Source organism: Bos indicus, chromosome 4, assembly GCF_029378745.1.
Source record: "Bos indicus isolate NIAB-ARS_2022 breed Sahiwal x Tharparkar chromosome 4, NIAB-ARS_B.indTharparkar_mat_pri_1.0, whole genome shotgun sequence".
Lineage (NCBI taxonomy): Eukaryota > Metazoa > Chordata > Mammalia > Artiodactyla > Bovidae > Bos > Bos indicus.
Window position 1 is genome coordinate 86,942,521 of NC_091763.1, and position 16,245 is coordinate 86,958,765.

General features: G+C 42.0%; 1 pseudogene; it reads left to right on the forward strand.

Annotated features, from left to right (window-relative positions):
* Positions 1-15,186: 15,186 nt before the first annotated feature.
* On the forward strand, positions 15,187-15,925 carry LOC109557934 (small ribosomal subunit protein uS5 pseudogene; annotated as a pseudogene).
* Positions 15,926-16,245: the final 320 nt, after the last annotated feature.

A 16,245-nucleotide genomic window follows, 5' to 3' on the forward strand; every position in this document is an offset into this window, starting at 1 on the left:
GGGCACCTACTGACCTGGGGAGTTTCTCTTTCAGTATCCTATCATTTTTGTCTTTTCATACTGTTCATGGGGTTCTCAAGGCAAGAATACTGAAGTGGTTTGCCATTCCCTTCTCCAGTGGACCACATTCTGTCAGATCTCTCCACCATGACCCACCCGTCTTGGGTGGCCCCATGGGCATGGCTTAGTTTCATTGAGTTAGACAAGGCTGTGGTCCTAGTGTGATTAGATTGACTAGTTTTCTGTGAGTATGCTTTCAGTGCGTCTGCCCTCTGATGCCCTCTTGCAACACCTACCATCTTACTTGGGTTCCTCTTACCTTGGACATGGGGTATCTCTTCACGGCTGCTCCAGCAAAGCGCAGCTGCTGCTCCTTACCTTGGATGAGGGATATCTCCTCACTGCCACCCCTCCTGACCTTCAACGTGGAATAGCTCCTCTAGGCCCTCCTGCGCCCACGCAGCCACCACTCCTCAGACGTGGGGTAGCTCTTCACGGCCACTGCCCCTGGCCTCTGACTGGGGTAGCTCTTCTCAGCCATGATAAGTGTGCTGGTCGCAATCTCAAAAAGGACAGAATGATCTCTGTTCGTTTCCAAGGCAAACCATTCAATATCACAGTAATCCAAGCCTATGCCCCAACCAGTAATGCTGAAGAAGCTGAAGTTGAACAGTTCTATGAAGACCTACAAGACCTTTTAGAACTTACACCCAAAAAATATGTCCTTTTCATTATAGGGGACTGGAATGCAAAAGTAGGAAGTCAAGAAACACCTGGAGTAACAGGCAAATTTAGCCTTGGAATACGGAATGAAGCAGGGCAAAGACTAATAGAGTTTTTCCAAGAAAATGCACTGGTCATAGCAAACACCCTCTTCCAACAGCACAAGAGAAGACTCTATACATGGACATCACAAGATGGTCAACACCGAAATCAGATTGATTATATTCTTTGCAGCCAAAGATGGAGAAGCTCTATACAGTCAACAAAAACAAGACCGGGAGCTCACTGTGGCTCAGATCATGAACTCTTTATTACCAAATTACTTAAATTGAAGAAAGTAGGGAAAACCACTAGACCATTCAGGTATGACCTAAATCAAATCCCTTATGATTATACAGTGGAAGTGAGAAATAGATTTAAGGGACTAGATCTGATAGACAGAGTGCCTGATGAACTATGGACAGAGGTTCGTGACATTGTACAGGATCAAGACCATCCCATGGAAAAGAAATGCAAGAAAGCAAAATGGCTGTCGGGGGAGGCCTTACAAATAGCTGTGAAAAGAAGAGAAGCAAAAAGCAAAGGAGAAAAGGAAAAATAAAAGCATCTGAATGCAGAGTTCCAAAGAATAGCAAGGACAGATAAGAAAGCCTTCCTCAGCAATCAATGCAAAGAAATAGAGGAAAACAACACAATGGGAAAGACTAGCGATCTCTTCAAAAAAATTAGAAATACCAAGGGAATATTTCATGCAAAGATGGGCTCGATAAAGGAGAGAAATGGTATGGATCTAACAGAAGCAGAAGATATTAAGAAGAGGTGGCAAGAATACGCAGAAGAACTGTACAAAAAAGATCTTCACAACCCAGATAATCACGGTGGTGTGATCACTGACCTAGAGCCAGACATCCTGGAATGTGAAGTCAAGTGGGCCTTAGAAAGCATCACTACGAACAAAGCTAGTGGAGGTGATGGAATTCCAGTTGAGTTATTTCAAATCCTGAAAGATGATGCTGTAAAAGTGCTGCACTCAATGTGTCAGCAAATTTGGAAAACTCAGCAGTGGCCACAGGACTGGAAAAGGTCAGTTTTCATTCCAATCCCAAAGAAAGGCAATGCCAAAGAATGCTCAAACTACCGCACAATTGCACTCATCTCACACGCTAGTAAAGTAATGCTCAAAATTCTCCAAGCCAGGCTTCAGCAATACATGAACCGTGAACTTCCAGATGTTCAAGCTGGTTTTAGAAAAAGCAGAGGAACCAGAGACGAAATTGCCAACATCCGCTGGATCATTGAAAAAGCAAGAAAGTTCCAGAAAAACATCTATTTCTGCTTTATTGACTATGCCAGAGCCATTCTGAAAGAGATGGGAATACCAGACCACCTGACCTGCCTCTTGAGAAATCTGTATGCAGGTCAGGAAGCAACAGTTAGAACTGGACATGGAACAACAGACTGGTTCCAAATAGGAAAAGGAGTACGTCAAAGCTGTATATTGTCACCCCGCTTATATAACGTCTATGCAGAGTACATCATGAGAAACGCTGGGCTGGAGGAAGCAATATCAATAACCTCAGATATGCAGATGACACCACCCTTATGGCAGAAAGTGAAGGGGAACTAAGAAGCCTCTTGATGAAAGTGAAAGTGGAGAGTGAAAAAGTTGGCTTAAAGTTCAACATTCAGAAAACGAAGATCATGGCATCTGGTCCCATCACTTCATGGGAAATAGATGGGGAAACAGTGGAAACAGTGTCAAACTTTATTTTGGGGGGCTCCAAAATCACTGCAGATGATGACTGCAGCCATAAAATTAAAAGATGCTTACTCCTTGGAAGGAAAGTTATGACCAACCTAGATAGCATAAAAAGCAGAGACATTACTTTGCAAACAAAGGTCTGTCTAGTCAAGGCTATGGTTTTTCCTGTGGTCATGTATGGATGTGAAAGTTGGACTGTGAAGAAGGCTGAGTGCTGAAGAACTGATGCTTTTGAACTGTGGTGTTGGAGAAGACTCTTGAGAGTCCCTTGGACTGCAAGAAGATCCAACCAGTGCATTCTGAAGGAGATCAGCCCTGGGATTTCTTTGGAAGGAATGATGCTAAAGCTGAAACTCCAGAACTTTGGCCACCTGATGGGAAGAGTTGACTCATTGGAAAAGACTCTGATGCTGGGAGGGATTGGGGGCAGGCAGAGAAGGGGACGACAGAGGATGAGATGGCTGGATGGCATCACTGACTCGATGGACGTGAGTCTGAGTGAACTCCAGGAGTTGGTGATGGACAGGGAGGCCTGGTGTACTGCGATTCATGTGGTTGCAAAGAGTTGGACACGACTGAGCGACTGAACTGAACTGAACTGAATACAAGCAAATCGGGGAAATGCAAATTTTGGAATATATTTTGGAATATATCTCCTTGGAAAATAATGAATCTAATATATTCAAATGTAACTAAAACATATTCAAATCAAGGAAGAAAAACCAGTGTTCCTCCTCTCAGCCTTGTTTGAATGAAAATCTCTGAAGAGAAGATCTCTTAAAGGACTGAGAAAAGATTGGAGAAAGGAGGAAGAATTTAAAGCAAAAATAAAATACAAGTGCAGTTTTTCTGGAGTCATCGTCAGTGTAATTGAGCTGGAGATAAACAGAAGGCCAAGATGAGAAGGTAAGAGGGTGAAGGTTTTCTCATTCTAGTCCTGGTTTGGGTTAGGGAAAGAATGAAACCAATCCTTTACTGTAGTCATCTCACTCTAGAGACAGGAAGAAGACAAGAATATACATATTGTTTTCTGCAGTGTAAGAAGCAGCAGCTAGGAAAAAGAAACTCAGCATAGACAAGGTCACATCAGGAAGCAGGAAGTCAGGTGGAGAATGTATCCCTGACATTGAACTGACTCTCATGATCATTGCCATCTGTATAGCTCCCCAGAAACAAACACAATAAAATTTGAAAAGAAGAAAGAACATCAAAGGAAGGTGCTGTCATTGAATGGTGTAATGTGGACATTGCCCATGATAGGCACAGGCTTGTCCATCATTCTCATTTATCATTGAACGACCTAAAACAAAACCAAGGCAAAAGCATGAAAGACAAGAATTTGCTCCATAAAGAGATTATTTCCTGGGCCCATATATGCGGGCTAACTCCAAATATTTCTTAGCTATTTTGTAAACATAGTTTAAATACACACAATCCCTACCCTAAGAGGCTAAATGCCCAGTGTCGAAGTTGTGTCAAGACAAATACCACAGGAATGAATAAACTCTTAGGAGTCTAAGACCTGTGCTCTGTCTTTGGAAACTTCTGGTGTCCACTGCCGGCTCTACACCCACTTGGGTCTGAGGGATCTGTGTAGTTTTGTGAAAGAAATAGATTTAGACCAAGGATGAAATAGGAACAAAATGAGGAAGAGTGGAGAAAATAAGGATAAAGAATGAAGTGGGTAGAAAGTGAGACCCAGGAGCAGAAGGCTTAAGGCAAAATTTACTCATTGGGCACAAGTCCAATGTGAGGGAGACCAGAGAATGAGTTGCCACAGAGAACAGAAAAGAAAGGGGTTTCAGGAACAACAAAGATAGCAAAGGCTGGGGGATGATACCCACATCTTAGAACACCTCTGTTGAATTTTAAGAAGGAATTAAGTTCAAGAAAACTTTCACTACTAGAAACCACTTCTGCTTTTTCCTGCCTCTGTCTAGGGCACAGGCTACCTGGCCTGCTTACATACTCAGCTTCTTGGCTGCCATGAAGGTTCCATGGCTAGCAGATGCCTGGCTGTGCCACCTGCTGATCCCACAACAGGGAAATACCATCTCTCTTGTCAGGGAGGGAACTGCATTCCTAGCACCTAATGGAATTCAGAGGATTTCTAGTGGATTGAATGGCACCCTCCTGCCCCAAAATTTATGTCCACCCAGAACCTTGAAATGTGACCTTATCTGGAAATAGAGTCTTTACAGATAAAAAGAAGGAAAGAATCAAAACAAGATCATACCTGATTCAGATGGCTTAAATCCATCACAATATGCCTTTAAAAGAAAAGGGCACAGGGGACTTTCCTGGTGGTCTAGTGGCTAAGACTCTGGCTCCCAATGCAAGGGGGCCCAAGTTTGATCCCTGGTCAGGAAACTAGATCTTACATCTCACATGCCACAACTTAAAAAAAACCTCATGTGCCACAACTAAGACCTGGAACAACCAAAGAAATTAAAAAGAAAAAAAGGACACACTAAGGGAAGAAGCCATGACAAACAGAGGTGAAGTTCTAGTACTGCAAGCCAAGGAATCCCAGAAACTACCAGGAACTTGAAGAAGCAAGGAAGGATTCTCCCATAGCGCCTACAGAGGGACCACAGCCTGGTCAACACCTTGATAGCAGACTTCCGGTCTCTAGAGCTGTGAAGCAATAAATTTATGTTGCTCTAAGTCCCCTTGTCCCATCACTACATGGCAAATAGTTGGGGAAAATGTGGAAACAGTGGCAGATCTTATTTTTTTGGGCTCCAAAATCACTGTGGATAGTGACTGCAGCCATGAAATTAAAAGATGCTTGCTCCTTGGAAGGAAAGTTGTAAGAAATCTAGACAACGTATTAAAAAGCAGAGACATTACTTTGCCAACAAAGATCTGTATAGGCAAAGCTATAATTTTTCCAATAGTCATGTACAGATGTGAGAGTTGAACCATAAAGAAGGCTGCACACCGAAGAATTGATGCTTTTGAACTGTGGTGTTGGAGAAGACTCTTGAGAGTCTCTTGGTCAGCAAGGAGATCAAACCAGTCAATCCTAAAGGAAATCAACTTTGAATATTCATTGGAAGGATTGATGCTGAAGCTGAAACTCCAATACTTTGGCCACCTGATGTGAAGAACTGACTCATTGGAAAAGACCCTGATGCTGGAAAAGATTGAGGGCAAGAGGAGAAGGGGGCAACAGAGGATTAGATGGTTGGATAGCATCATCAACTCGATGGACATGAGCTTGAGCAAACTCAGGGAGATAGTGAAGGACAGGGAAGCCTGGCACACTGTAGTTCATGGGTCACAAAGAGACACGACTTAGTGACTGAAAAACAACAACCCTAGTCATTGCCACTCTGTTACAGAGGGCCTTAGGAACCTAGTACAGACTTAATTCATCAAACAGCCAGATTGTCCCCCAATATTATGGTGATTGCTCATGTATCACTGAGGACCCACACAAAAAAGTAAAATCATGCAATGAATGAAGAAGATAGAAACATACAGTAACTGTATCGGCAGGAATTTAAATCAAGATCACTTCTTTAGATTGATCTTTCAAAGGTTGTTTGCTTTAAATGTCTAAAGAAAATGAAATTGAGCTACAGCTTCATTGTGAGCTCTAAAATCAACCTGAAATACAGGTACACTGAGACCGGTTGATTCTACTTTTAGAAGACCTACGCCTATGGATTTTGAAGAAACGCCCTTATACCTGCATTTTCTACAGACTCATTAGCAAAAGTATTTTGCTTACAAAAATGCCTATATGAAAAGATGCCGGAGTCCAGCTCCAGCAGCCAGGGATTCAACCTGAAGGGGTGAGTGGTGTCGGCGAGAGAGAAACTGAGGCAGCCTCTCAGTTTTCTTGGACTGCCTGTTTATTTCAAGCTTATGATTCTCTTTTATACTTTTACAAAAGCATTAGGTCAGAGGTTTGATATTTTTAGTTCCCATGGACCCAGATTTATTTTTCTCCAAAAATCATTGTTGCCCCTCAAAACGAGTTCCTTCCTCAGTGATTCTCTTATCTACTTTTTCTCATGTGTCCTTGTGAATACATTGTAACTCATGCTAATGTCTGGGCTGCCTACCACATTCCTCAGTTTAATTCTTATCTTTCTAAGTCCTGTTTGCCCTAGTATCCCAAGCTCACTATTTCTTAGAAAGGGCTTCTACCTAATAATATCTCTAAAGTCCCTAATTTTTATAAGCTATAGTAGAATATGCTAACATTACAGCAATCCTTAAATCTTTAGCTCCTAACTATTTTAATTATTCCTAAGCCCTAACTTCAGCCAACTCCTTTGCCATAAACTTTTCTCACAAATGGGCTTCAGATAGCAATCCCTCCCATGGCCTCAAGCTGTGGCCTGTGTGCTCACCCTGGAACACTTTTTTGTAAAAGTCCTTGAACAAATGTCAGTGATTAACTTTATGAATTATTCTTTGAGCACAGCTGCAGAAGGCTTTATGCCTTCTCATGCTCCTCTCAAAAACAATAAGCACCTTAATATTCTCTTCAGTCAACTCAGCCCGAGGAAAGGGAAAAACAAGTCAGAATCACAAAGACTAACTCCTTCATTCCAGGTCCGGTCCATGCCTACGGAACAAAGGGAGGGGGTTTAGGGCCATGCCTCTATTTTGTCAGTAATGCCTGATGCAGCTCCTTACAAAAAGAGAATGGTGGAAACAAACATTTTTAATCACTCATCTCTGACAAGTCTTCTGTAACCCATGCTTCTTCATGAGGTAGATTGACAAAAAGCATATCAAAGTTTTCACTGGTGAGTACTATCTTGAAAATGGTAATGTTGCTATTATTACATATGGTATACTGGGCACACTAGCCTGACAACGTGAGTAAAAAGACAAGTATCACCCTCCAATGAAACAGATGACTAGCACCAAGATGGAGGTCTTCATTGCAGGACATGCGCTTCTCACTGTGGTGGCTGCTCTTGTGGAGCACATGCCCTAGGCTCTCTGGCTCAGTAGTTGTGGCGCCTGGGCCTAGTGGCTCCTGGGAATGTGGAATATTCCTGGACCAGGATCGAACCCATGTCCCCCACTTTGACAGGTAAATTCTTAACTACAAGACCACCAGCTAAGGCGTAGGAACTGTTTTTAAATGAATCACTGAAGGGATTTTCCAGGTCCCTTTCAGGAGAACCTGTTTTCCTCTCAAGATCTCTATGGGATACAATCATGTAAACAAGCTGTAACTTAATTGCTTGTTTTCTGCCTGAAGCAATGAAACGATAACCCCAGAACTGTGAGATGCATGGAATCAAAAAGGTAAACAGAATCTTGCCCATGAAAGATAATCATCTGGTCAGGCCAGCAGTGCCCAGATCCCCGTGTTAGAGACACAGGGACAGATCCAGATTTGAGGGAAACCTGAGATACCATCTGTTGGAACTTCTTCAATAAAAAAGACAAAATTATAAATTTAAAATTAAGTACAATAATGAATTCTTATTTATACTAAGAAAAGAATTCATGATGAATTATTAGGGGCTTGAAAATTCAGGTCCCATTCTTCTGAGATTTCTTCAGGCAATTTACCAAAAATGTTTACATAGAAATACTTCCTGGTTTCAACTCTGGCTTCCCTTCTCTACTGGGAATAATCTACAGTTCCCAGTCAAGCCCAGCACTCACAGGGCTCAAGTAAGGGAGGGGCCGAAGCTGAAACCTATTTTCTTTATGCTACATTCAATTCTGTAGAGAGGGTTGTGTCCAGCTATAATCAGACTTCCCTGCACAGGACAGAATACACTGTCAGGCAATGACATGTGTATCTTATAAAAAAATAATAATAAATTGACATTTTTGGCTTTTGAGTTCAATCTGCACGAGTCAGTGCCTAAGATCCCAGAGTGCTGATAACAATGATGACGGCTTGAATGTGGAGATTCTTACAAATAATATCATCCTGAGAATCCGTGGTTGAGCAACTAATCACACACTATGTGTCTGACATCTCCAACAAGCATCACCAGCTCCATATATACAACTTAGCAAGAAATACTGGACTCTTCTCCTTCCTGGATATACACAAACACACATACACTCCCCCCACAAGATACAGCTGACTCCTTTCTCTATGGACCAATTATGAGCGCAGTTTAGGAAGAATTTATACCTAATACAGTAGTTTCTCAACCTTGGCTGCTCATCAGATGCATAAATAAGAAAAATCCTCTAATAAGAATGTATACAAAACAGATTTTAGAAAAAAAAAAGAATGACTGACTCCAATGGGCCAAGGGGTCAACTCTGAAACAAGGTCATAGCCATGCTGCCGTTCATGAAATGGAGAGTGGAAGAGAGTTGTGCTTTTTAGAAAATAGGGAGTAAGGTTGAATGCATATCTAGTATGAGGTACCTACAGGATATACCCAGAAAAAGAAGTTTAGTAACCAAGTACTAGTTACATTCATACATGTCTTCAGCTCCTGGTAAGTTGTGAATCCCATGAAGTAAGATAATATATCTTACACACATTTATTTATAGCCTTGGTGTCCAACTCAGGACCTGCAGTATAAAAGGAATTCAATACATATTTGATGAATGGATGAAAAAACAAGCTAGTGTATGAAGTAAATGAACAGTGTTTGGTAATCTGTTCAAAAACTGTCATCAAAACCAAAGCTTTTCTGTGCACTTGCCAAGTCCCAAACAGAAATGAGAATTCTGATGCCTGAAGCCCTGACACCTGAAAATCCTGATTCATTTACTTTGTCCACTTGGCTAGCAGGTTCTTCCAGAGACTAACTTCACTTGGATTCTCACCTCCTTTACCCCACATGCCTATCAGTTAACACCACTACTTATTGCTATGATCTATAATGCTGACTGCTATTCATCTAGAATACCGACTGTTGTCTGTGTCCATATTCTCTGCGTTCTCAGCTCTGCTCTCCTAGACACATTTTCTCCATCACTTGTAGATGTATCCCACTGCCAATGGCTATCCTTATCAAGTCCCTCTCAATTTTTTTTCTTCCTTCAATGGTATATTGTTGTACTGCTGCTGCTGCTGCTAAGTCGCCTCAGTCGTGTCCGACTCTGTGCAACCCCATAGAGGGCAGCCCACTAGGGTCCCCCCGTCCCTGGGATTCTCCAGGCAAGAACGCTGGAGTGGGTTGCCATTTCCTTCTCCAATGCATGAAAGTGAAAAGTGAAAGTGAAGTCGCTCAGTCGTGCCCGACTCTTAGCGACCCCATGGACTGGAGCCAACCACGCTCCTCCATCCATGGGATTTTCCAGGCAAGAGTACTGGAGTGGGGTGCCATTGCCTTCTCCGATATTGCTGTACTAGCAGGAAAGAAATGGCAAACACAAAGACTGTAACTGAAAGAGTTCCATGAAAGAAGTATGGGCAAGGCTTACTGAAACACTCAGGGATCATCAGCAAGACTGGCAGATCATTGCTACTTCACAACCAAAGGGACAAGAATGGGAATAGTGTCTCCATAACCTAGAAAATATTTGGGACCGTAGAAGAGGAACTGAAGGACCAAAGCTGTAGCTGTAGAACACAGCCACTGCCACAACTTTGGCCAAGCAAAAGTAAAGGTGCAGAGGGGATAAGTAACCCAACATGCTTTCCCTTTCACCTCCCAATACCCTATTATTGTCTCCCTTTGGCCAAATCCAGATAGAGGTCAAAGGACAAGGAAAGCCTGATAATGGAATCCAATAGAGGTCAGTGTCTGACACACAGAAGGTAAAGAGCATGGTATGGATCAAAGTGTGAGGTGGGGGTATGCAAACAGAGAATAAAGCATACGGTCCATTCATTTTGCTGCTCAGCTTTTACCCTTGACCTTTGCCTAAATGAAGACCTTGTGAACCCTGCACAGGAGAAACACAAAATCTCATCAGCCGTAGTGTCGTGGTTGAGTGATATCAGTTCTGTCATACTTCCCACCCCTGGAGTCTAGACTGTGATGTTAGCCACCACTGACACTCTTCATAAAATGTAAGAAGGAAAAAGAGGACAGCGATTCATTTAAAACTGCTGGGAAAGCTTTTTGTAGTTGGCTACAAAACCAATAACAACAGCTTATGTATTTTAGCACTCATTCCTCTACTTTCTACCGGCATCTTGGCTGAACAGAATTCTTCATCTGGTGGAGTTACCCAAACATTTTTGCCTGCAAAATCTGAGTCCTTGGTGTTTCAGGTTTATTGAGCTATTGGAATTTTCTACCGATTAGTGTTTTGAACTGGGAATTCTAGACTTTATCTTTTAATGTACACTCTCCAGAGTACCCAGAAGTGTCCAGTCCATTCCACAATCCACCCCATGGTTGCCATATCAACTAAGTGGAAGACTATTTGGTCCCTCACTACTTTGTTCACTCCCTGTACTCTATTACATACATGTGTGCTAAGTTACTTGAGTCATGTTCTTCTCTTTGTGACCCCATTAACTGTAGCTGGCCAGTCTCCCCTGTCCATGGGATTCTCCAGGCAAGAATACTGGAGTGGGTTGCCATGCCCTCTTCCAGGGTATCTTCCCAACCCAGGGATCGAACCAGAGTCTTCTAAGTCTCCTGCATTGCAGACTGATTCTTTACTGCTGAGCCACTGGTGAAGCTCCATATTCCATCCCATGCCACCTTTAATGATAATTTGAGTAATGTGATGTTATTGTATCCCGTGTCCTCCCAACGAGGATATCTATGCATTCAAGTATGTGAATGTTGCAACCTGAGAATTCCATTTTGAGGATCACTCTTGAGACAAACATAAGTCAGGGTCTCAGCCAGGGACTCTAACTCATAGTCCCTTGCCATATTTTTCCTGTACTCCAAACTTTGGCCAGAGCAGCTCATCAACCCAACTCAACAGGAGATCTTAGGGCAAACCCTGGGAATGAAATCCATAGAGGTCAGCCTCCTGGGCCCAGATCAAGTTAGAAACCTGGAGAATGGATGTGATGTAGCACTCAGATAATAATCAGCATCTTGGTCACATCGACATTAAAAAGAAAAAAAAAAACATTTTTTTAAGTTATAACACTTGAATTATAAAATTTAAGGTTGAGAAGAGTTTTTAAAGCTTCTTTATGAAGCAAACATCAATATTTGTCCCTCTAAATCAATTAACATGAAAGACTAAATGAACGTGTGTATGTAAGACTCTCTGTTATAGAGGCTTGGTACCCTACTGTCTAAATCCACTTCTAAATGGAAAGATTACTTAGCAAATCCCAACATGTCTTACAATTATTTTACTTTGATTATATTTTCCTTTTGAGGTTTAATGACTTTGAATAACATGCTGATGCAATTTTGTTAGAATCTATCAATTTTAGAAATAATTTATTAAAATTATATTTGATATAATTATAACTGGAAATATTCTTCAATAATACTCTACATGTTTGCCAATGTCATTTGGAGCAAACAAAATTACCAGAGTATATCTGGACATTTTTTAAGATTTCCTGGCACTAATGAATATTCAACTCTTATCCTTATGATACTAACAGTCCTTGGAACTGACATTCTCTTTGTTGAATTTTTGTGACCTGTTGCTGCTGCTGCTGCTGCTGCTAAGTCGCTTCAGTCGTGTCTGACTCTGTGCTACCCCAGAGAGGGCAGCCCACCAGGCTCCCCTGTCCCTGGGATTCTCCAGGCAAGAACACTGGAGTGGGTTGCCATTTCCTTCTCCAATGCATGAAAGTGAAAAGGGAAAGTGAAGTCGCTCAGTCGTGTCTGACCCTCAGCGACCTGACGGACTGCAGCCTTCCTGGCTCCTCCGTCCATGGGATTTTCCCAGGCAAGAGTACCAAAGTGGGGTGCCATTGCCTTCTCCATGTGACCTGTTATGATGGCTTATAAAGTTGGGAATGATAGGTGTGAGTTATCCATGTAAATAAGGTTAAAATACAGTGTAATGTAAACACTAAAGAATATTCACAGTTGCTAATGAGTTTCAGTTGGAGAATTTGTAGAGCTCTGTTACTGATGAATGGAAATTCAGTTTAACAGTACTGATTATACTTAGCCTTAAAATGGAGCAGAGAAGTGGGGAAGTAGAGAGATTGGAAAAAGTAATATTGGGAAAGGAGAAAGATATGTAATTGGAGGAGCTAAAGAATCACCAGAATAAAATCTTATTAAGACTCAGCATCAGGCTCCCCTGGTGGCTCAGTGGTAAAGGATCTGCCTGCCGATGCAGGATACACAAGTTCAATCCCTGGGTCAGGAAGATCCCAGATTCTACAGAGCAAGTAAGCCCATGCATGACTACTGAACCTGTGCTCTAAAGCCTGAGAGCCGTAATTACTGAGCCCACGTGTTGCAGCTACTGAAGCCCACACACCATAAATCCTGTGCTCTACAACAAGGGAAGCCGCAGCAATAAAAAGCCCCCACACTAAACAAGAAAGTGGCCCCCACTTGCAGCAACTGGAGGGAAAACTCTCACAGCAAAAAAGACCCAGCAGAGCCAAAAAGAAATAAATAATGAAATCGGGAATTAAAAAAAAAAGTCTCAGCATCCTGGCTGAAGAACCATCGTTTCCATTGAAATGATTTTATCTGTATAATCTAATGTGAACTTGGTTTAACCTTAAGATCTCCAGACTCAGATATAATGGAAAGCATGTAGATTTGTAGAAATACCCCAATATAAACTTCTAGGGATTTGAGCTCTTTTACTTTAATTCCTGTCATAGTATTCCTAACAATATTTTGATGGTTGGCTTATGTTACTTTCATTCCGTGGAGAAGACTGATTCCTGTGCTGATGTATTTAAAGCAGGAATATAAGAAAACTATTTACATAAACACAGATAGTTAATTCTTAGATGAAATCAATGAGTTCCTAAATATTTTCTATAGGATATCAGTGAAAAATATGCAGCAAATGATCCTAAAGTACATGAAAACCATAACCTGAAAGGTTTCCATCGAAAAAAAAAAAAAAAAAACCAAATATGAACAACAGAGTAGTGAAAGTAGAGGTCAGAATCTAAGAATATAATATATATTTTAGAAAGTCTTAAAAGAGAAATACAAGTCATATTTTATGACAAGAAAAATTTGAACATAAAAATTTTTTCTTGGTCCATTGGCCTCCTCTCCCCGCATCTACTGTGCACTGTATCTCCGTTACACATCAGCAAAACCTCCCCAAAGGCAGAAATACCTGCTCAACCATGAACAGCAGCATTCTCCTAGCACCAATAAGATGATCCCTTAAAAGATAACATTCCTTCTTCATCTTATAAGGGGTCACAATGACCCACCACTGTGTACTTACAGATCTAGAATTGTGTCAGCTGTCAAGAATATACCATTTAAAATACAGCTCTCTTCTCAAAAAACTTATATTACTGTGCTTTGACCTCTAATGGACAGGACAGTTCTCAGAGTGCTCTGATGCTGTACCTGAGTTTGTGCTCTGTTCTGTCCAACTCCTTGCAACACTATGAACTATAGCCCACCAGCCTCCTCTGTCCATGGGGTTTTCCAGGCAAGAATACTGGACTGGGTTGCCATTTCCTTCTCTAGGGATCTTCTGGATACCGGGATCAAATCCATTTCTCTTGCACTGCAGGCAGATTCTTTAGCTCTTGAATCACTGGGGCTTCCCACAGTTCCTGGGTTATAATCTTCAATTTGGCTCGAATAAAATTTTCCTCTTCTTTTTTAGATCAACCAATTAAATTTTTATTGACACAAGACATACATTTAAAATACAAATGTATACAGGGGTAAAATGCAAACAATGTGGTAATTATATGGTAATAAAATGGTAATCAGAAAAGTACCATCTTTGAACACCTACATGCCAGATATTGTGAAAAGTGTTAAATCTATGACAGCCCATGCAAGCCATACACTATCCCGTGAGGTAGATATTAATAGTCACAATCAATTTGAGAAAACTGAGACTCAGAAAAGTTAAATGAAGACACACAGATCCCTGCTGAGAAACTAAGCTTAGGTTCATTTCCTGGCGGACTCCAAAGCTCAAGCTCTTAACCACGATGCTGTTATTTTCAGAAAGAATAATTTGTGAATTTGAACCTGGATTAGTGATTAATTTTAGTAAGATGACTGCCTTTCTATACAATTTTCTATCCCAGAACTTGCCTGCTATAAGGTCCTGAAGCATGAAAGCTTTTATCTTCTCTGGGTGGCAGCCTCTCTCACCTTCAAAATCAATAGAAAATATAATCTGACTATACAAGATGATCTATTTATTTCCAAGGCTCTAGACGTCATGGTGTCTGAATGGAAAGAAATGGATAGATACAGGGTAGGGGAGAAGAAGAAGCTGTGTTTGCAATAGCCTCAAGGAATTATTTATAGATGGACCAACAGAGAAATTCAGTGTTGTCAGTAAGGATCTTTGGAGAAAATGTAGGGAAAAAAGCAGAGGTGTTTGGCTTCTTCTGTGTAAAAACAGCAAATGGCGGATGACGCCCCTGATGCCACGGCAGTACCTGGAAGCCCCAGGGCCCTGGAGCACATTCCTGTCTTTTACACAGTGTGGTGTGCACAGTGTGTGTTTTAAACCCTCCTGTAGTGGCTTCTGGGAGGCTTGGGCACCTGTGTCCATGCCCGGGTCACAGCTGAGGCCGACGCTGCAAAGCTGGCAGAAGCAAGGCCAAGGACATGGACTGGCCTCGCCGCCCCCGACACTCACCCACTCCCGCACCCAGCCACCCCCCTCCTGCCATGTCACCAAGCTGGGCCACCTGGTCACGACATGAAGATCAAGTCCCTGGAGGAGATCTATCTCTTCTCTCTGCCGATCAAGGGATCTGAGATCACTGACTTTTTCCCCCAGGACATCCCTCAAGAAGAAGGTTTTGAAGAATATGCCTGTGCAAAAGCAGCCCTATGCTAGCCAGTAGACCAAGTTCAAGGCATTTGTTGCCATCGGGAATTACAAGGGACATGTCAGGTTTGGTGTCAAGTTCCCAAGGAGGTAACCACTAACATCTGTGGGGTCAGCATTCTGGCCAAGTTCTCCATTGTCAGTGTGCGATGAGGTTACTGGGGAATAAGATCTGCAAGCCCCATATTGTCCCTTCCAAGGTAACTGGTCACTGGAGCTGTGTGCTGGAGCACCCACTCCCTGCCTGCGTCCAGGGGCTCCGGCCTGGTCTCAGCCCCTGTGCCCAAAAAGCTTCTACTGATGGTCAGAATTGACAGAGTCCTACACCTTTGACAGGGGCTGCTCCACCATTCTGGGAAACTTGGCCAAGGCCACTTTTGATGCCATTTCCGATCTATAGTTATCTCACTCCTGATCTCTGGAAAGAGACGGTGTTCACCCAGTCTTGGTATTAGGAATTCACTGACCATCTTGCAGAGACCTCCACCAGAGTTTCCATGCAGAGGACCCAGGCTCCAACTGTAGCCACCGCATACTTTTCTATGAGAAAAATAAAGTGTACACCCGTGGCGGATTCATGTTGATGTATGGCAAAAGCAATACAATATTGTAAAGTAATTAGCCTCCAATTAAAATTTTAAAAAAATAAGTAAATGGAAAAAAAAATAAAGTGAATGAAGCTTGTAAGAAAATAGAGAGAGAAAAAGAGATTTGAAGATTGCCAGTAGTGCACAAATGAAAGTAAAATTAGAGTTTTAAGAGGCAAAAGGGGTGGGGAGGTGGATCGTAAAGCTCAGATCAAGTAACAGTTTGGGTCATACTTCAGACAGATCAAATATGAAATGGTGAAGAGATGAAATACTTGAGAAGAAGGAGATTGGGAACCAGTAAAGTGGTTGGAGAA